Consider the following 17,933-nt stretch of genomic DNA (forward strand, 5'->3'; position numbering starts at 1 on the left):
TTTTGCTTTCGCTTTATCATTTATCTTATGTTTGTTGAAAACCAAATAAAAATATATTATTATTTAAAAAAACAGCTTTGCAAAAGTCCTTTGCCGGCAGATGCACTCAGGGAAAGAGGCTGAGTCCTGACTGCGATGTCCACAATGCCGATATGCTGCCGTTTCCACTATAGATAGCTCTGTGTCCAACTGGGGAAGTGACTCCTGCTCCTGTTCTTGACTCTTCTTTGGCAATAAAGATACTTCTCTGTGAAGCATCCCTTTTTGGCCTGGCTTCTTCTCTGAAATAACTGCATTCTTATAAAGAGTGCTGAATATAATGCCAGGGGATTTCACGTCTGGCAACCAAGGCACCCCTTTGGTTTCAGATAGTACATGCGCAGGTGAGTCTAAAAAGCCCGGGACGCCCATTTTCACAGCCCTCCAGCGGCTACGGTGGCTCTTTTACCAGAAGGAGGTAAAAGGTAAAGGTACCCCTGCCCGTACGGGCCAGTCTTGACAGACTCTAGGGTTGTGCACTCATCTCACTCTATAGGCCGGGGGCCAGCGCTGTCCGCAGACACTTCCGGGTCACGTGGCCAGCGTGACAAGCTGCATCTGGCGAGCCAGTGCAGCACACACGGAAACGCCGTTTACCTTCCCGCTAGTAAGCGGTCCCTATTTATCTACTTGCACCCAGAGGTGCTTTCGAACTGCTAGGTTGGCAGGTGCTGGGACCGAACGACGGGAGCGCACCCCGCCGCGGGGATTCGAACCGCCGACCATGCGATTGGCAAGTCCTAGGCACCGAGGTTTTACCCACAGCGCCACCCGCCACCAGAAGGAAATTAATGCTAAATGCATGACTTCTGGTAAATGAGCTGCCATAGCTGCTAGAGGGTCGAGGAAATTGAGTCTCATGCTTTTTAGACAAATATACCCGTGTACTGCGACGCAGGTGATCAGAAGGTTGGCGGCTCGAATCCCCGCATTGGGGTGAGCTCCCATTGCTCGGTCCCTGCTCCTGCCAACCTAGCAGTTCGAAAGCATGTCAAAGTGCAAGTAGATAAATAGGTACCACTCTGGTGGGAAGGTAAACGGCGTTTCCGTGGGCTGCTCTGGTTTGCCAGAAGCGGCTTAGTCATGCTGGCCACATGACCCGGAAGCTGTACGCAAGCTCCCTCAGCCAATAAAGTGAGATGAGCGCCACAACCCCAAAGTCAGCCAGGAATGGACCTACAGGGGTCCCTTTACTTTTACCCATGTACTATCTGCAACCAAAGAGGTGCATTAATTGCCACATGTTCATTCCCCCCCAACTCTCCCCCTCACTAGGGAGCTTGTGGTGTGGGCAAATAGTCTGCCCCACTCGTGACCTTTCCACCCCCCACATCGGCCTGGGGTTGCAGGGTCTCCAGGAATGGCGCTGCCTTTTCCTCTGGGGGGAAATAGTGCTGGGCCCAAAAGACAGATGGAAGCACCTGAAACCTGACACCAGGCGAGGTTGAGAGGCCATGGTGTTGGGAAGGCCCAGAAAACATCCCTCCCCAGCCACAGACCCGCTTCACTAAAATGTGATGTTTTCTCTCTCCTTTCAGCACTGCAGGGAACCTGGCGCTGCTCCCCTTCGTCTCGCAGGAGGCAGGAAGAATCCAGTTCAGGTCCCCTTTCAAGCTGCGTTTCTCAAATGCGCACCTTCCAAAACAATTCAAAACACAGCTGCTTTTGAAAACTCGAAATGGAAGCTGGGTATCCGGTGAGTCAATCACGACTGGACTCGTTACAACAACAGCTTTTAAAAAGTGAAAACTGAAGGATTTCTTCAACGGAGACCGTACTCGATAGAAAAACTGCGTTTACAGAGAAAACCAAGGATTTATTCAAGACGCAGACAGCAACACCATATTGTGCCTCCGTCATTTTGGTCAGCAGCTCTTGCACTTGTCTCTGATCCATCCTCTTTTCCCCGCAATGTTATTCTTTTATGTTGCTCTGATCTTCTCTCTTATTACAATAATATCTGATACAGCACATAATGGGATCCCAGCAGAATCTTGCAATGGGAAGTCGGAGGGTGCCTGGCTGCTAGGAAAAAGGGGAGTCAAGGTCTCCCCCCCAGATGCCAGCACCCCAACCCCCTTCACCCCAACCCCCCTTCTCACCCTAACCCCCATCCTAATCCCCACTCTAAACTTAGCCCTAGTCCTAACTGTAATCCTAATTTTAAATTTAAACTTTAATCTAACTCTAAACCTAAAACTTTTTTTAAAAAAAATATTTTTATTAAACAATTTCAACATACCAAATTATCAATCCATTTAATCACATACATTATTTCTCTCCCATTTTTTCCCAACCCCCTTCAATCCCTCCCCCCCCCGGACTTCCCTCAGCTCCTCTCTCTGATTTCTCTGCACATGTTATTCTCTGCATGTTACAAATTGTACATATCATTGGCTTATCTGTCATATCGTCTACTAATAAATTTGTGGATGTTTATTCAAAACCTGTCAAGGAGTCCAATTCATTTTGTGGGTTTTTTTTAGTTTGTAAAAAGTTCCCATTCTTCCTTGAAGTAGCAGTTGTCCTTATCATGTAGTTTGTATGTCAATTTGGACAACTCTGCATAGCTCATCCATTTTTCTTGCCACTGGTCTTTCGTTGGGATTTCCTCATTCTTCCATCCTTCAGCAAATCTCTATATCAGTGTTTCCCAACCTTTTTTGGGCAAAGGCACACTTGTTTCATGAAAAAAATCTCGAGGCACACCACCATTAGAAAATGTTTAAAAAATTAACTCTGTGCCTATATTGACTATATATAAAGTAACTCTCTTTAATAGGAATCAAATAAACACAAAGAAAGTATTTTATAATTACTTTATTATGAAATAGTAAGTACCGTATTTTTCGTCCCATAGGACGTTCCGTCCCATAGGACGCACCTACTTTTTTGAGGGGGGAAATAAAGGAAATTTTTTTTCCCTTTATTTCCCCCCCAAAAAACCAGGTCGGGGAACAGTGGGATGGCGGTGCTGCGCCTCCCCGCTGTCCCCCGAGCTTGTGGGGCTGGCCCATGTCTGCCTGGCGCGAGGGGCGCTCTGCTTCAGGGCGCCCCGCGCGTCCGGCGGCAGGCTACAGTCCGCAGCATGGGGAACCCTCTGTTTCAGGGCGCCCCATGCGCCCCCCGGGTGCGCAAGGCTTGCCAACACGAGCGCGGAGCACGGGGTGTCCTCCGAAGGGCGCCCCGTGCTCCGCGCTGCCAGCTGCCGCCCGCAAGCCTTGCGCTCCTGGGGGGAGATCCCCCGGGTGCGCAAGGCTGGCCAACACCAGCGCGGAGCACGGGGCGTCCTCTGGAGGGCGCCCCGTGCGCCGCGCTGCAGGCTGCTGCCTGCAAGCCTTGCGCTCCCGGGGGGAGATCCCCCGGTGTGCAAGACTTGCCAACACCAGCGCGGAGCACGGGGTGGCCTCCGAAGGGCGCCCCGTGCTCCGCGCTGCCAGCTGACGCCCGCAAGCCTTGCGCTCCCGGGGGGAGATCCCCCGGGTGCGCAAGGCTTGCGGACACCTGCGTGGAGCACGGGGTGTCCTCTGGAGGGCGCCCCGTGCTCCGCGCTGCAGGCTGCTGCCCGCAAGCCTTGCGCTCCCGGGGGGAGATCCCCCGGGTGCGCAAGGCTGGCCGACACCAGCGCGGAGCACGGGGCGTCCTCCGAAGGGCGCCCCGTGCTCCGCGCTGCCAACTGACGCCCGCAAGCCTTGCGCTCCCGGGGGGAGATCCCCCGGGTGCGCCAAGCTTGCGGACACCTGCGTGGAGCACGGGGCGTCCTCTGGAGGGCGCCCCGTGCTCCGCGCTGCAGGCTGCTGCCCGCAAGCCTTGCACTCCCGGGGGGAGATCCCCCGGGTGCGCAAGGCTGGCCGACACCAGCGCGGAGCACGGGGCGTCCTCCGAAGGGCGCCCCATGCTCCGCGCTGCCAACTGACGCCCGCAAGCCTTGCGCTCCCGGGGGGAGATCCCCCGGGTGCGCCAGGCTTGCGGACACCTGCGTGGAGCACGGGGCGTCCTCCGAAGGGCGCCCCGTGCTCCGCGCTGCCAGCTGACGCCCGCAAGCCTTGCGCTCTCGGGGGGAGGTCCCCCGGGTGCACAGGGCTGGCCTACAACAGCGCGGAGCACGGGGCGATGGGATGTTGGAGGGAGCTCGCTCCCCGCCCCGCGTGTGCTCGCCGCCGCCGCCCCGCCTCTCGCCGCCCGACTCGCCCGCCTCCCTCCCACGGCACACCAGGCAACGTCTCGCGGCACACTAGTGTGCCGCGGAACACCGGTTGGGAAACACTGCTCTATATCTAGACCAATTCCCCTTTTTGCCAAGCGGCTTGAGTAACGAAGCTTCAGTTGGAGATAACCACCAGGGTGTTTTTTCTTCTATTAGATCCTTGTATCTCTCCCACACCCTCATTAGTGATCTCCTGCGTATATGATTGTAAAATCCTTTGTGCACTTCCCCTTTCCCGTACCATAAGTATGCAGGCCATCCAAATCTGGTATCGTGACTGTCCAAATCTAATGCTTCTTCCTTTCCCAGTTTTATCCAGTCCCTAATCCACACTAATGTAACTCTACACCTAAACCTAGCTCTAAACCTACACACATTCTATGGCAAGGAAATCCTAATGGCAGACTTCAGCATTCCCTTTGAGAACAGAAAAACGGAAAATTATCAGACAGGTTGATGGAAGTCTAAATGAAAATAGGACAGGTGATGAGAATTTGATGTTTTATTGTGTATTTATGTTTATTGGAAAATTAATAAAAATAATAATAAAAAAGAGAACAGAAAAACAGCCCAAGGAAGCCAAGAAGATGGAGGTTTGGGACGCAATTAAACAAGCAAAGATAGGAAAATCCCCAGGACCCCGTGGCCTAACAGCAGAATATTATAAAAATTAAAGGAGTTTGAAGAAGTTAGAGAAAAGGTTACAGACTGGTTTCAATATTTTCAGCTAAATGAAACTTAAATGTGACAAAAAGAAAGGATTTAGTCATGAAGCATCTGTTGTGACGTGGGGTTTGTGATTTCAGCTCTCTTGACATAATATGCTGGAGACAGTTCTCTAGTAACACTTCTTTATTAAAGCAAACAAGACTGAGACTTGAGGAGGGGAGAGCTACATTTATAGGGACAGGGAACAAGCTAGAAAGGATACATTTTGGAGGGAACAATATCAGGCAATCACAGTCCTGCCTTTTGGAGGCAACCAATAAGACAGAGGATCCAAATACAGCAGCTTAAATGAACCAATAGTAGCTGTACCCTCTGGAACCAAAAGGCAGTTACTTTACCCTAATGCAATACAGACAATAATAATACAGATATAAAATCCTTTGACTCAATACACAACACCCCTCCCCCCCTAGTGAGCACAGCAGACGTAATCTCTCAGTTACTGTGGGGTCCTACAACTTCTACTTGATCTCCTGACAACAGGTGTTGCCGGTTCTGGATTGGGTGTCACCTGTGGTAGGGGGGCTGCTATTGGGGTTTCGTCAGGAACAGATGGAGTCCCAGACATCTCAGGGTCCCCTACCTGTACCTCGTCATCCTGAGGACCAGCAGACCCTGGTTCATTTGCTGAGGCCCCTGGTGACTGCACCTCTGGGCCATTTTCACCCTGGCCTTGTAGCTCTGCGTTGTTAGCCAGGGATGAATTATCAGACTCCTCTCTGCTGAGCGCCCGGCGCCTCAGCTGATCTATATGTCTCTTCCAAACTTGCCCATTTTCCAAGGTCACATAATAGGACACAGGTCCACTAGCCCGGGTGACCACACCAGCCACCCACCGCGAACCTCGTGAATAGTTCCTCACCCAGACCAGATCTTCAGGGGCGAAATACCTTGTTGTGTCAGTCTCAGCCTGGGGGTTTGCTCTTGAATTACGGTTTGGCATTTTATCTGGGTGGACATAATCCAGCACCGTTACCAGTCTTCTACCCAAGAGCAGCTCAGCTGGCGACTTGCCCGTCGCAGTACACGGCGTCGCATGCTGCAAAAATAACATTTGCGCGATGCGACCTGACCAGTTACCCTCCATTAAGCGCGCAATGGATTCTTTGGCTGTTCTTACCATGCGCTCCGCCTGCCCATTGGAGGATGGGTGAAAGGGCGCGGATGTGACCCCTCTTATGAAGTTATCAGCCAAGAATGCCCTGAATTCTTGGGATACAAAAGCTGCCCCATTATCTGATACAATGGTCTCAGGTAACCCGTGGGTTGCAAACAGCTGCCTCAACACCTTGATTACGGCAGCTGATGCCATGCTAGGGACCATCGCCACTTCTAACCATTTGGAATATGCATCGGCGATAACCAAAAAGACCTTCCCCTGGAATGGCCCAGCAAAATCTAAGTGCAGCCGGCTCCAGGGAGATCTGGACTGCTCCCACCAGTGAACTGGTGCTCTGGCCACTTCTGGCCGCACCTCTTGGCATGCCTTGCATGTTCGTACCCATTGTTCTATGTTCTGGTCCATTCCGGGCCACCACACATAACATCGGTCTAGCGACTTCATCCTGACCATTCCCGGGTGTCCCATGTGAAGCGTCTCAAGAACCCTGTTTCTCAGTGGTGCTGGGATGATCACCCTATCTCCCCACAGGAGACAACCCTTATGCATGGACAACTCGTGCTGCCTTGTCGCATAAGGCCTGAATTTGTCTTCATGCGGACCACCTGGCCACCCCCTCCCCACCCAAGTGAGCACACGGGAGAGAACAGCATCTTTCCTCGTTTTCTCAGCTATATCAGTAGCCGTTACAGGAGCCCCCGGAAGTGTTTCCAGCATCATTATGTGCTCCGCTGGAGCAGGATCCTCATTGCTCCCGCCAGGAAGGGGCAATCGACTCAGCGCATCAGCGTGGCACAACCGTTTCCCCGGCACATGGGTCAAGGTGTACTGGAACCCGTTCAGGAATATCGACCAACGCAACATTCTGGGGGAGAGAATTTGTGGCGTTTGTTTGTTCGGGTTGAACAACCCTAACAGTGGTTTGTGGTCCGTTTCAATGGAGAAATGGCGACCGTACACATAATCATGGAACTTTTTGATTCCTGCCACAATTGCAAGTGCCTCTTTGTCAATTTGAGCATAGTTGCGCTCCGTGGGCGACAACGTACGGGAATAGAAAGAGATGGGCTTTTCCGACCCATCCGGTTCCCTATGACTCAGCACCGCCCCCAGGCCGTATTGAGAGGCATCACATGCCAGGACCAGCGGCTTCGACTCATCATAATGAGCAAGGACGCTCTTGCTACTCAGCATTCTTCGCAAGGAGTCAAAAGCCTTCTGCTGCTCCTGCCCCCATCGCCACACATTCTTTTTCTGCAACAGTCTATGTAATGGTTCAGCTACCGAAGCTTTCTGGGGTAAGAACGAATGATAAAAGTTAATAAGTCCCAGGAATGACTGCAACTCCGTCTTGTTCTGTGGTCGCGGTGCCTCGATGATGGCCTTAACCTTAGCATCTGTGGGGTGGATGCCTGATGCATCAATTTTAAACCCCAAGAAATCCACAGTTGGCACCCCAAAACTGTATTTTTCCTTTTTTAGTTGCAATCCCACCTCCTTGAACTTGAGCAACACTGCACGGACACGCGCAACCAGTTCCTGTGGGTCTTTTCCAGCAATCAAAACGTCATCAAAAAATGGCAAGACCCCAGGCAGACCTCTTAACAGGCGTTCCATGAGCCCTTGAAAAATCCCTGGGGCCACACAAACTCCAAATTGTAATCTGTTAACTCTGAACGCCCCTTTATGTGTGACAATAGTCTGTGCTTCCGCTGATTGTGGGGTTACTGGCAGCTGTTGGTAAGCTTGTGCCAGGTCAAGTTTGGCGAACACCTTGCCCCCAGCCAGTTTAGCCAACAGATGTGATACGACTGGAATGGGGTATGAGTTTCCCCTGAGTGCCTTATTGATAGTACATTTGTAATCAGCACAGATCCTGACTTCCCCATTTGCTTTAAGGGGCGTGACGATTGGAGTCTCCCACTTAGCGGAGTCCACGGGTGAGAGAACTCCCTGCTGGTACCAATTTATCCAGCTCTGCTTCGATCTTGGGTTGCAGTGCAAATGGCACTCGCCTTGGTTTGAGTCGGATTGGGGCCACCCCAGGGTCCAATTCGAAGTCAACTGGGGGCCCTTTATAACAACCCAGTTTTCCATTAAAGAGACCAGCAAATTCTTTGCATAATGCCTCGCTCATCTCAGGGCAGGTTTGGATTGAATTAAGCCCTGATATACTCAGTCCCAGGGCGGGGAACCAGTCAGTGCCCAGGAGACTGGGGCGACTGCCCTTCGCAATCACCAGTTTGAGTACATATATACTACCCGGTTCAGGTGGCTTTTTAAGCATTAAAGAAAGAGCGGGCAACTTTTAGCCATGACACACGAAGCCACAGAAATTTAGACCAGCGCCTCCTCTTCTAAAGAGCATTTCTTCGGTTTCCTGGTTCTCATGTAAATGCCAGAACAAGGATTGTTTTCTGAAGCAGCGCGACAGTGACACCCAGTGGCCACTTGGGGTTATTCCACGCGGACCATTTACAAGAACAAGGACCATTTACAAGAAACAGCGACATGAGAAAAGTTGAAAACTCAAAAGGGAAGCTGGGTTTCCGGTGAGTCAGCGACCATGTACTCGTTACAACAGCCTTTAAAAATTGAAAACTGAAGGATTTTTTCAACAGAGACCGTACTCGATAGAAAAGCCACGTTTACAGTGAAAACCGAGGGATTTATTCGAGACACAGACAGTAACACTATATCAGCAGCTCTTGCACTTGTCTCTGATCCATCCTCTTTGACCCGCAATGTTATTGCTTTATGTTGCTCTGATCTTCTCTCGTATTATAATAATATCTGATACACCACATAATGGGATCCCAGCAGAATCTTGCAAGGGGAGGTCGGAGGGTGCCTGGCTGCCAGGAAGAAGGGGAGGGGAAAAGGTCTTTCCCCCCCCCAGATGCCAGCACCCCAACCCCCTTCACCCCCCCTCTCACCCCAACCCCCTTCACCCCCCCTCTCACCCCAACCCCCTTCACCCCCCCTCTCACCCCAACCCCCTTCACCCCCCCTCTCACCCCAACCCCCTTCACCCCCCCTCTCACCCCAACCCCCTTCACCCCCCCTCTCACCCCAACCCCCTTCACCCCCCCTCTCACCCCAACCCCCTTCACCCCCCTCTCACCCCAACCCCCCACTCACCCCAACTGGAAAGGATTTGGAAGACAGATGTGAAATTTACAGCATGTACTTTATTGAAATAAAATCCCATGAAAGTGATGTACTGGTGGTACTTACTTAAGTAAAATGAAATAAAATAAGATAAAATGAATAATAAAATAAAATAAATAAAATGAATATAATAAAACTTTTGTTGATAAATCTATTGCTAAAAGCTTAAAGGCTGAATGAACACACGAAAAACAGCTGCTGTTGTTTTTAAAGGGTTTGTTTCACCCTTAAAACACACACATACAATTTTCTAAAATAAGTTCTACATTCTTCTATGGAACAGGTCATTTTAGCTTATTTTTTTGAGGGAGGCAGAGGAATTGGCACACGAAGACACAGAAATTAGGACCAGCGCCTCCTCTTCTAAACAGCATTTCTTTTGTCCAAATAATGCTATTGGTTTTCATGTAAATGCCAGAACAGGAAGGATTGTTTTCTGAAGCAGCGCGACAGTGACACCCAGTGGCCACTTGGGGTTATTCCACGCGGACCATTTGCAAGAACAAGGACCATTTACAAGAAACGGCGACATGAGAAAAGTTGGAAACTCAAAAGGGAAGCTGGGTTTCCGGTGAGTCAACGACGACAGTACTCGATGTACTCCTTAGAACAACAGCTTTTAAAAATTGAAAACTGAAATATTTCTTCACGCTCCCCTTCTAAACAGCCAATCATCCATTCCCACATCTCTTCTGAGGAATACCCCGCCCCCTCCTCTCACTATATATAGAAGGGTCTGGTGACTTCTGTTTCAGTGTATCTGAAGAAGTGTGCGTGCACAAGAAAGCTTATACCATTAACAAACTTAGTTGGTGGAAACTGAAAAAAATCTTGAACATTGTAAATATTACAAAAACGACATTTTAAAAGTTTTTTTAAACCAAATTTTTAAAGTGAAAACCGAAGGATTTCTTCAACATAGACCGCAAATATTAAAATAACCACATTTTTAAAGTGAAAACTGAAGGATTTCTTCAACGGAAACCGTACTCGATACAAAAGCCGCGTTTACAGTGGAAACCAAAGGATTTCATCGAGACGCAGACAGCAACGCCATATTCTGCCTCCGTCATTTTGGTCAGCGGCTCTTGTACTTGTCTCTGATCCATCCTCTTTGACCCGCAATGTTATTCTTTTATGTTGCTCTGATGTTCTCTCTTATTATACTATCTGATACACCACATATTGGGATGCCTGCAGAACCTTGCAAGGGGAAATCGGAGGATGCCTTGCTGCTCGGAACAAGGGGTGGCAACGTCTCCCTTCCAGATGCCAGCACGCCAACCCTCACACTAACGGCCATCCTAACCCTAAACTTAGACCTAGCCCTAGACCTAGCCCAAGCCTTAGCACAAGCCTTAGCCCAAGCGTTAGCCCAAGCCCAAGCCTTAGCCCAAGCCTTAGCCCAAGCGTTAGCCCAAGCCCAAGCCTTAGCCCAAGCGTTAGCCCAAGCCCAAGCCTTAGCCCAAGCCTTAGCCCAAGCCTTAGCCCAAGCGTTAGCCCAAGCCCAAGCCTTAGCCCAAGCCTTAGCCCAAGCCTTAGCCCAAGCGTTAGCCCAAGCCCAAGCCTTAGCCCAAGCCTTAGCACAAGCCTTAGCCCAAGCGTTAGCCCAAGCCCAAGCCTTAGCCCAAGCCTTAGCCCAAGCGTTAGCCCAAGCCCAAGCCTTAGCCCAAGCCTTAGCCCAAGCGTTAGCCCAAGCGTTAGCCCAAGCCCAAGCCTTAGCCCAAGCGTTAGCCCAAGCCCAAGCCTTAGCCCAAGCCTTAGCACAAGCCTTAGCCCAAGCGTTAGCCCAAGCCCAAGCCTTAGCCCAAGCCTTAGCCCAAGCCTTAGCCCAAGCGTTAGCCCAAGCCCAAGCCTTAGCCCAAGCCTTAGCCCAAGCGTTAGCCCAAGCCCAAGCCTTAGCCCAAGCCTTAGCCCAAGCGTTAGCCCAAGCGTTAGCCCAAGCCCAAGCCTTAGCCCAAGCGTTAGCCCAAGCCCAAGCCTTAGCCCAAGCCTTAGCCCAAGCGTTAGCCCAAGCCCAAGCCTTAGCCCAAGCCTTAGCCCAAGCGTTAGCCCAAGCCCAAGCCTTAGCCCAAGCGTTAGCCCAAGCCCAAGCCTTAGCCCAAGCCTTAGCCCAAGCCTTAGCCAGAGCCTTAGCCAGAGCCCCAACCCCAACCCTATCCTGTACCCTAACTCTATCCCGAACCCTAACTCTATCCCCAACATTAACACTAACACCAACACTAACCCTTATCCCAACCTTAGCACTTACCCCAACCCCCACTCTCACCCTAAACCCCACAATAACTCTAGACTTAGCCCGAGAACAAACTGTAATCCTCAGATTAAAGTTAATCTAATGCTATACCTAAACCCATACCCAGCCCTAAACCTACACACATTCTAACACAAGGAAATCCTAATGGCAGATTTCAGCATTCCCTTTGAGAACAGAAAAACAGCCCAAGTCATGAAGCATCAAGATTTCAGAGAGAGATATGAGAAGATAATACTAAATTATTGTCAAAAATGTATAATCTGCTCCTGGAATGGGACACCAAAGAGGAACCGGTCAAATCTGTTATGATAAAATGGGCAAAAGATGTAGGACACAATATCAGCCTGCCGGGGCCCAGTCTGAAACTCAGGTGAAAGTGGGGGCACAAAAAAATCTCTCCCTCCCACAACCACATGGCAAGCCCCCTTACAAATGATAGACTGGAAAGGAATTGGAAGACAGATCTGAAATTTACAGCATGTACTTTATTGAAATAAAATTACATGGAAAGGATGTGTCGTGGTACTTAACCCCGGTTAAATTAGCAAAAATGTACAGAACAGGAACAAAAAATTGTTGGAAATGTAAAGAAACAGAAGGTACTTTTTTATCATGTGTGGTGGAAATGTAAGGTGGTAAATAAATTCTGGCAAATGATTTACAATGAAATGAAAAAAAAGGTTTAAAGCAACTTTTACTAAAAATCAGACGCTTTTTTTACTAGGAATTGTAGGTAAAGAGATATCAAAGATCAGAGAAATTTGTTTATGTACGATGGCGGCCCAGATATTGTTAGCCCAAAGATGGAATGAAGAAACAGTCCCAAACAAAGAAGACTGGCAGACCAAGTTAATGGACTATCCTGAAATCGCATAATCAACTGAGAAGCTCAGAAGTCAAGATGACAAGACGTTTAAAGCAGAATGGAAAATGTTCGTTATGTGTTTACAAAAGTATTGTAAGCAGATTGAAACATTGGCAAGATTTTAAGAACTCTTGTAATTTTAGAGATTGTAGAAATAACTTAGGAAAATAAATTTTGGAGTAGTAATGATGAGGTGGTTGGATAGTGTTTCTGAGGTTACCAGCATGAGTTTGACCAAACTGCGGGAGGCAGTGGAGGACAGAGGTGCCTGGCGTTCTCTGGTCCATGGGGTCACGAAGAGTCGGACACGACTAAACGACTAAAGAACAATGATATGCAGCTGAAAAGAAAATTGTTGGGACCCAAGGAGGCTGTGGAGGGAAGTCCAGGCATTCAGATAACCCCATTTTACAGATTTGATATTGTTTTTGTGTAAATATTTTTTTCTTTTTTGCTTTTGTTTTATCATTTATCTTATGTTTGTTGAAAACCAAATAAAAATATATTATAAAAAAGACAACCAGCTCTGCAAAAGTCCTTTGCCGGCAGATGCACTCAGGGAAAGAGGCTGAGTCCTGACTGTGATGTCCACAATGCCGATATGCTGCCGTTTCCACTAGAGATGGCCCTGTGCCCTCCTGTTCTCGACTCTTCTTTGGCAATAAAGATACTTCTCTGTTAAGCGTCCCTTTTTGGCCTGGCTTCTTCTCTGAAATAACCACACCCTAAGAAAGAGTGCTGAATATAATGCCAGGGGATTTCACATCTGGCAACCAATGCACGCCTTTGGTTTCAGATAGTACATGCGCAGGCGATTCTAAGAAGCCTGGGACACCCATTTTCACAGCCCTCTAGCAGCTACAGCGGCTCTTTTACCAGAAGGAATGTGTTATGTACTGAAGTTCTCACCCTGGGCAGCATGGGGATACTGTAGATAGTTAGGCAAATAAGGGATCAAAAGTGACATTCAGTGATTAGATAGTTTTAGAAAGTTGTTACAATTATGTGTACTGGAGCTCTATATAAGCAGGCTGATTGAACCCTTCAGTTCAGTTCTGTTCTGCCTCTGAATAAACAAGAGCTGTTTCAAGAATCACTGTGTCGTCTGATATGTCCACCCACAACGTAACAGAATGTACTTCACATTAACTCTGGAAGTGGACACTCAATTGTGACCAAACTAAGCCTCCTAGAGCAAAATATGTTGGGTCGGAATCAAGCCTACACTTCCAGAGTTAATGCTAAATACATGACTTCTGGAAAATGAGCTGCCATAGGTGCTACAGGGTGGAGGAAATTGTGTTCCAGGCTTTTTAGACAAATATACCCGTGTACTATCTGCAACCAAAGAGGTGCATGAATTGCCAGGTGTTCATTCCACACACCCCAGCTTGTGGTGTGGGCAGATAGTATGCCCAACTCATGACCTTTCCACCCCACACATCGGCCTGGGGTTGCAGGGTCTCCAGGAATGGCGCTGCTTTTTCCTCTGGGGGGCCAAAATATTGCTGGCACGAAAAGACAGATGGAAGCACCTGAAACCTGGCACCAGGTGAGCTTTAGAGGCCATGGTGTTGGGAAGGCCCAGAAAACGTCCCTCCCCAGCCACAGACCCGCTTCACTAAAATGTGATGTTTTCTCTCTCCTTTCAGCACTGCAGGAACCTGGCGCTGCTCCCCTTCGTCTCGCAGGAGGCAGGAAGAATCCAGTTCAGACCCCTTTCAATTGTGTTTACCAAATGCGCACCTTCCAAAACAATTCAAAACACAGCCGCTCTAAAAAATTCTCACTGGTCCGAAATGCGCTATGCAGCTTCTCCAAGCAGCCAGTGTTTGTGCATTTGAGAGGAAAGTGTGCGTGGAAATGAACATAGTGGTGAAAATGAGAAACAAAAATGCTTTGTATTGGGATAAAATTCTGGACGAACTGCATACATAAAGGGGTTTATTAGGAGCGGCTGGCAATAAAGTGCTGGTGAATCTTCTTCCTATAGTAAAAATAACAGTGACACCCAGTAGCCTCTTGGGGCTATTCCATGCGGACCGTTTACAAGAACAGGGAGGCAGAGGAATTGGCACACAAAGCCACAGAAATAAGGACCAGCACCTCCGCTTCGAAACAGCATTTCTTTTGTCCCAATAATGCTATTGGTTTTCATGTAAATGCAAGAACAAGGATTGTTTTCTGAAGCAGCGCTAGAGTGACACCCAGTGGCCACTTGGGGTTATTCCACGCGGACCATTTACAAGAACAAGGACCATTTACAAGAAGAGCGCCATGAGAAAAGTTGGAAACTCAAAAGGGAAGCTGGGTTTCCGGTGAGTCAACGACGATGTACTCGTTACAACAACAGCCTCTAAAAATTGAAAAGTGAAGGATTTCTTCAACGGGCTGGAAACTGAAGGATTTATTCAACGGAGACCGTACTCAGAATAGATTTTAGCAACAGATTAATCAACTAAAACTTTAGTTGATTAATCTATTGCGAGAAGCTTAAAGGCTGAAAGAAAACATGAAAAACAGTTATTGATGTTTTTAAAGGCTTTGTTTCACCATTAAAACACACACTTACAATCTTCTAAAACAAGTTATACATCATTCTACAGAACAGATCATTTTAAGTTTTGTTTTTTTGAGGGAGGCAAACAGGAACAGTAAGGATTGTTTTCTGAAGCAGCGCTACAGTGACACCCGGTGGCCTCTTGGGGTTATTCCATGCGGACCATTTATAAGAACAGGGACATGGGAAAAGTTGAAAACTCAACCACGACTAGACTCGTTACAACAACCGCCTTTAAAAAGTGAAAACTGAAGGATTTCTTCAAAAGGGGTGGAAACTGAAGGGTTTATTCAACGGAGACCATACGCGATAGAAAAGCCACGTTTACAGTGAAAACCGAAGGATTTATTCAAGACGCAGACAGCAACACCATATTGTGCCTCCGTCATTTTGGTCAGTGGCTCTTGTACTGGTCTCTGATCCATCCTCTTTGACCCACAATGTTATTATTTTATGTTGCTCTGATGTTCTCTCTTATTATAATAATAATATCTGATACAGAACATAATGGGAGTTCAGCGGAACCTTGCAATGGGAAGTCGGAGCGGGCCTGGCTGCCAGGAACAAGGGGAGGCGGCAAGGTCTCCCTCCCAGATGCCAGCACCCCAACCCCATCCACTCTCACCCCAACCCTAACCCCCACCCTAAATTTAGCCCTAGCCATAGCCCAAAGTGTAATCCTAACTTTAAAGTTAAACTTGAATCTAACTCTAACCCTAAACCTACACGCATTCTAAGGCAAGGAAATCCTAATGGCAGACTTCAGCATTCCCTTTGAGAACAGAAAAACACCCCAAGGAAGCCAAGAAGATAAGCTCTGCAGGTTTGGGATGCAATTAAACAAGCAAAGGTAGGAAAATCACCAGGACCCCGTGGCCTAACAACAGAATATTATAATTAAAGGAGTTTGAAGAAGTTAGAGAAAAGGTTACAGACTGGTTTCAATATTTTCAGCTAAATGAAACTTTAAAAAGTGACAAAAAGAAAATATTTAGTCATGAAGCATCAAGATTTCAAAGAGAGATATGAGAAGATGATACTAAATTATTGTCAAAAATGTATAATCAGCTCTTGGAATGGGACACCAAAGAGGAACAGGTCAAATCTGTTATGATAAAATGGGCAAAAGATGTGGGACACAATATCAGCCTGCCAGGATCCGCTCTGAAACTCAGGTGAAAGTGGGGGCACAAAAAAATCTCTCCCTCCCACAACCACCTGGCAAAACCCATTACAAGTGATGGACTGGAAAGGCTTTGGAAGACAGATCTGAAATTTACAGCATGTACTTTATTGAAATAAAATTACATGAAAATGATGTGCCGGTGGTACTTACTTAAGTAAAATAAAATAAAATAAAATAAAATAAAATAAATAAAATGAATATAATAAAACTTTTGTTGATTAATCTACTGCTAAAAGCTTAAAGGCTGAAGGAAAACATGAAAAACAGCTGCTGTTGTTTTGAAAGGGTTTGTTTCACCCTAAAACACACTCTTACAATTTTCTAAAACAAGTTATACATTATTCTATGAAACAGGTCATTTTAGTTTATTTTTGGGGGGGAGGCAGGGGAATTGGCACAGGAAGCCACAGAAATTAGGACCAGCACCTCCTCTTCTAAACAGCATTTCTTTTGTCCAAATAATTTTATTGGTTTTCATGTAAATACCAGAACAAGGATTGTTTTCTGAAGCAGCGCTACAGTGACACCCAGTGGCCATGCGGACCCATTACAAGAACAGGGATATGGGAAAACTGGAAAACTCAAAACGAAAGCTGGGTTTCCAGTGAGTCAATTCACGACCGGACACGTTACAACAACCGCCTTTAAAAATTGAAAACTGAAGGATTTCTTCAATGGGGTGGAAACTGAAGGATTTTTTCAACGGAGACCGTACTCAATAGAAAAGCTGCGTTTACAGTGAAAACCGAAGGATTTCGTCCACATGGCAAGCCCCATTACAAATGATAGATTGGAAAGGTTTTGGAAGACAGATCTGAAATTTACAGCATGTACTTTATTGAAATAAAATTACATGGAAATGATGTACCAGGGGTACTTAACCCCGGTTTAATTCGCAAAAATGTACAGAACAAGAACAAAAAATTGTTGGAAATGTAAAGAAACATAAGGTGGTGGAAATGTAAGGTGGTAAAAAAACTTTTGGGAAATGATTTACAATGAAATGAAATTTTTTTTACTAAAAATCAGAAGCTTTTTTACTAGGAATTGTAGGTAAAGAGATATCAAAGATCAGATAAATTTGTTTATGTATGCTACGTCGGCCGCCCGGATATTCTTAGCCCAAAGATGGAATGAAGAAACAGTCCTAAACAAAGAAGAATGGCAGACCAAGTTAATGGACTATCCTGAAATGGCATAATCAACTGGGAAGCTCAGAAGTCAAGATGACAAGATGTTTAAAGCAGAATGGAAAATGTTCATTATGTATTTACAGAAGTATTGTAAGCAGATTGAAACACTGGCAGGATTTTAAGAACTCTTGTAATTTTAAAGATTGTAGAAATAACTTAGGAAAATAAATTTTGTAGTAGTAATGATGGTAAACAAATAAACAAATGGAGTAAATATACTAGGAAAATAGACAGGAAAAGTTATAAAACAAACTGTGCGATAAAATTAAGACAATAGGAAAAGTGCAATGAGAATGATTGGAAGTTTCTTTCAGAAGACTTCATTAGAAAAGACAGGATGACATAGTCAATGCTCATCTCTTATTGTTAACTCTGCTTTTTATCCTTATTTACTGTATTTCTTTCTTTTATATTTTTGCGTTTAATTTTGCTGTCCTTATTTGTAAGGTATATGTAAGATGATATTTTAAATCAATAAAGATGAATTAAAAAATAAAAAGGGAAAGACTCCCTGTTTGAAACCCTAGAGACTGCCTGCCAGTCAGTGTAGGAAGTATGGAGCTAGGTGGCAGTTTCTTGTGTTCCCATCCTGCCCCACCCCATGTG

At 46.9% G+C, this 17,933-nt stretch overlaps 1 long non-coding RNA gene across 1 annotated transcript; it reads left to right on the forward strand.

The window, feature by feature from the left end:
* Nucleotides 1–1,621: 1,621 nt before the first annotated feature.
* On the forward strand, nucleotides 1,622–17,377 carry LOC309330137. Its single transcript, XR_014151302.1, has 3 exons — nucleotides 1,622–2,687; nucleotides 4,321–4,946; nucleotides 15,876–17,377. It is a non-coding gene; the product is annotated as an uncharacterized lncRNA (long non-coding RNA).
* Nucleotides 17,378–17,933: the final 556 nt, after the last annotated feature.

This window comes from Podarcis erhardii (assembly GCF_964252035.2).
Source record: "Podarcis erhardii genome assembly, chromosome: 15".
Taxonomy (NCBI): Eukaryota; Metazoa; Chordata; class Lepidosauria; order Squamata; family Lacertidae; genus Podarcis; species Podarcis erhardii.